Source organism: Phalaenopsis equestris, unplaced genomic scaffold (genome assembly GCF_001263595.1).
Source record: "Phalaenopsis equestris unplaced genomic scaffold, ASM126359v1 Scaffold200800, whole genome shotgun sequence".
NCBI classification, from domain to species: Eukaryota; Viridiplantae; Streptophyta; class Magnoliopsida; order Asparagales; family Orchidaceae; genus Phalaenopsis; species Phalaenopsis equestris.
The window spans coordinates 82574-87566 of NW_018220605.1; positions in this window are offsets into that span (position 1 = coordinate 82574).

Genomic DNA, 4993 nt, shown 5'->3' on the forward strand with positions numbered 1-4993 from the left:
AACTATATTGTTGTGATTAAGTATTGATTTTTTTTAAATCTTAGTTCGTAGCCTCTAATATTACTCCTTGTGAGATCGATATCCAGGACTCCATTAGAGTCATGTTTACTTGAGCGATACGTATACTTGCGTTGATAAGTGTAACTTTGCAATTATTGAATATTTTATACACATTTTTATTAAATCTATAACCGTTATCAAGTTTTTGGCATTGTTACCGGGGATTTAAATCTTCTAGTAGCAGTATCAAAGTCTTGTATTTTTAAGCATATATAAAGTCACTGTCACAAATAAATAAAGAAATATTCTTTGTTGGTTGTAGAATTAGAGAATATTTAGGATGACATACTAAAATTCCCAATTCAGTCTTAGTGTTTAAAAACTAAAGTGAGAGTTAACCTTCAGGTGAAGGGCAGTGGGAGCTCTGAAATGGGAGTCGGTATCCTCTTAGCCTAACCATAGATTTAGAGACTAAACCCAGGATTAGCCAATGATTTTCTATGCATTGTATCAGGGTAGATAATTATGATTATAAAGAATTATAATTGATCCTATTTGGCACAATACATTATAAACATTTATCTCATCTCATTTCACCATAATCTCATTGTAGTGGGACTCATTGTAGTGGGAATGATGGGGAATGATGTTTTTTCACATAAGAAATCTTTCTTATATAAACATAGTTAGTAGATTAGTATTGACTTTTTAAACTTTGCATTTCTATTTTGCTAATAGTTAAGTACTTTAGTTTTGATAACATCTCAACATTCGAAATTAGTGATAGTGATTTCATTTAATTTTCTGTAAATTTCCTAGTAAACCTTTTATTTGCCAATTTACACATCCTTGTGGGATCGATATTTGGGGCTTAAATAGAAAGTCCTTTATTACTTGATAACGATGTGTATAATTGTGTAGAAGCACATTATTAATTGCCTATAATTATATATATGTTACACAACTTACTTTTCATATAAGGATAAAATTTTTAGCGTTGTAGTGGTGTCAACTTCATAAATCCTTACATACAAAAAATTGGGATCAAGTTTTTGGCGTCGTTGTGTGGGGAAGGTAACAAATAAATTTAGGTAAATTACATAGTTTTGATAAATTAGGAAAGTTATAGATAATATATATACTATAAAAATATATAAAAAATCAAAAATCCAAAAAAAGAATTTTACTTTGCTTACTTTATTTGTTTATGCGAAATATTGGATCTGAAGACTTAGTACCTTACGATTCAGAGTTAGAATGTTAGAGTTAGAATGTACAATTAGAAAAGTTTGAAAACAACAAAGAAAAATTTAAAATTTAAAAGAAATGACAAATAACTTAGAAAATCCAATAAATGAGAATCGAAAAAGATCTTTAAAAGATTATGTGAATCCGACAGCAAATGAACTTCACTTGACAATTAGAAAAATTCGAAAACAACAAAGAAAAAATTAAAATTTAAAAGAAATGGCAAATAACTTAGAAAATCCAATAAATGAGAATCGACAAAGATCTTTAAAAGATTATGTGAATCCGACAGCAAATGAACTTCACTTGACTATTCAAAATCCTTATATTGCTGCTAATTCATTTGAGCTTAAACCTGTTATTATCCAAATGGTCAAAATAATAAGTTTGGAGGATCACCTATTAAAGATTCTAACTTACATCTTGTTAGTTTTCTTGAGATTTGTGCTACATTTAAATATGATAGAGTGTCTAATAATGTTGTCAGACTTAGACTTTTTTCTTTTTCATTAAGGGATAAAGCCAAGGCTTGGTTAAATTCATTAGCATCTGGATATATTAGAACTCGGAGAGAACTATCGCAATAATTCTTGGTTAAATATGTTCCACCCTAAAAAACAGCTAAGCTTATAAATGATATTACATCTTTTTTTTCAGTTTGAAGGGGAATCAATATATGAAGCCCGATAAAGATTTAAAGATCTTCTTAGAAAATGTCCACACTATGATTTGCTAGATTGGTTAATAATTCAAACATTTTACAATAGATTAGTAGGATCAATAAGATCTATAAAAGATGCTGCTTCGGGTGGATCATTAATGTCAAAACCTTTTGATGAAGCATATTCTTTAATTGAAGAAATGACTACTAATAATTTTCAATGACCATTTGAAAGGGTAAATCCTAAGAGAGTAGCTAATATTCATGATTTTGATCCAATGTCTATTTTGGCATCTCAAATTGTTGCTATTTCTAAAAAGATTGATCAAATAGGAGTGAACTATTCTCAAATACCCCCAGTATTAGAGGAAAATTCACTAGGACAGATTATTGATACTTAACCATCTTATGAAACTTTAAACGCTATAAATATTCGAAATAACAATCTCTATTCTAGTTATTTTAACCATGGATAGAAAAATCACCCTAATTTTAACTGAAATAATTATAACAATCCGGTGAATCCATCTGGAAATCTGAACAATTAAGAAAATCCTAATTTTTAACCTTATTGCCCTCCAGGATTTAACTCCAATCCTAACTCACAAGTTAAGGAAAAGAAGTTGACGATGAAAGAAGTAATTACAAAATCAAAAGGCTGCTATTACAAATATTGAAAATTAATTAGAATATATTGCTACTGCACTTAGTAACAGACCTTCTGGAATTCTTTCGAGTACTGTGGAAGTTAATCCAAAAGATCAAATTAAAGAGCGAATTAAAGCTATTCGATTACAAAGTAGAAAAGAAGTTGAAACAAGGATCCAAAGAGAAATTGAGGTTGATGAAGTGAAGGAAGAAATGGAAAATGATCAACATGAAAATGAACAAACACAGGTTCCTTTAGAAAAACCATTACCTCTATTTCCTCAAAGACTGAAGCAGAAAAATAAAGATAAACAATTTATAAAATTTTTGGAAATCCTTAAGAAATTAACGATAAATATTCCTTTTGTTGAAGTTTTGGAACAAATGTCAAATTATGTGAAATTTATTAAGGATGCACCAAAAAGAAAAGGAAGTTTATAGATCATGAGACCGTTGCACTCAGTGAAGAGTGTAGTGTTATTATTCAGAAAAAGCTTCTTGAAAAATTAAAATATCCTGGTAGTTTTACTATACCTTGTGTTATAGGTGAAAAGTTTTTGGAAAAGCTTTATGTGATTTAGAAGCGAGTATCAATCTTATGCCTCTATTAATATTTAAACGTTTAGATTTGGGAGAGATTTCCCCTACTACCATAACTCTTCAGCTAGCTAATCGATCAAAAACTTATCCAAAAGGAGTTATAAAAGATTTGGATAAATTTATTTTCCATGTAGGATTTATGGTATTAGATATGAAGGAAGATAAAAAGATTCCTATTATTTTAGGGAGACCATTTCTTGTAACAGGGAGAGTTGCGATAGATGTGTAAAAAGGAGAATTAATAATGAGAGTTAATGATGAAGAAGTAAAATTTAATATATCAAAAGCTATGAAATATCCTGTAATAGAAAAAGACAATGAATGTTTCAGGATGGAAGTAGCTGATTATCTGAGTAACGAACAGTTTAAGAATGAGTGTGAAGATAAACTAAAGCAAGGATAAATTTTTGAGAATAAAGATGAAATAAAAGGAGAAAATTTGGATTATATTCAAGACAAATTTGCAATGTTAGACTTATTGAAAAACGATAGTAAAAATCTTATTCCTTCAAGTATTAAACCACCTGAAGTTGAATTAAATATATTACATGCCCATTTAAAGTATGTATTTTTAGGAGAGTCATCTACATTGTATGTTATTATATCTTCTGATTTAATTAAAATTCAAGAACAAAAGTTGATAGAAATGTTGAACAAGTATAAAAAGGCTTTTGGATGGACTTTAGCAGATATTAAAGGAATTGGTCCTTCAATTTGTATGCACAAAATTTTATTAGATGAACAATATGAACCTAAAGCTGATACTCACAGAAGATTAAATTCATAATGAAAGAAGTTGTTAAAAAAGAAATTTTAAAATGGTTAGATGCTGAAATTATATATCCTATTTCAGATAGTGCTTGGGTAAGCCCAATTCATTGTGTTCCGAAGAAAGAAGGAGTGGTTGTTGAAGAAAACAAGAAAAATGAATTAATACCAATAAGATAAGTTACTAGTTGGCGAATTTGTATTGACTATAAAAAATTAAATATGACCAACAGAAAAGATCACTTTTCTTTACCATTTATGGACCAAATGTTGAATAGATTGGTTGAGAATAAATATTATTGCTTTTTAGATGGATATAACAGTTATCATCAAATTTTGATTGCTCTAAAGGATCAAGAAAAAAATAACATTTACAAGCTCATATGGAACATTTGCTTTTCGTAGAATGTCTTTTGGATTATGCAATGCACCTGCAACATTTCAAATATGCATGATGTCAATTTTTAGCAAATTTATAGAACATGGAATGGAAGTCTTTATTGATGATTTTTTTTGTATTTGAGACTTCATTTGAGTTATGTCTTAATAATTTAGAGAAAGTTCTTGAAGTATGTGAAAAAGTTGACCTAGCATTAAATTGAAAAAAATGCCAATTTATGATTGCAGGAGGTATTGTGCTTGGGCATAAAATTTTTTAAAAAGGCATGAAGGTAGATCCTGCAAAAATCCAAGTTATAGAAAAATTACCACCACATACTAATGTTAAAGGGGTGAGTTACATACAAATTTTTTCAAAAATAACTAAGTCGCTATGCCAAATTTTAGAAAAATATAAGAAATTTGATTCTGATGAGGAATTGTCGGCACTATTTTTGATGTGGGGTTTGCCCGTAAGAAGCTGTCGGTCATCAGAATTGAAACCCCGTGTCCCGCTTCGGAAGGACGTTTTTTTTCTTAAAAAAAATTTATTTTTGAAAAAGATGAAGTCAAACTGACCCCATAATTTTCATAGTTTAGATGAAAGAGCGTTTTACCTCAAATCCTGTATCTATCCCGAAGGATGAACACAAGAATTGAGGGTGAGGCTCGATCAAATAAACTAGAGAA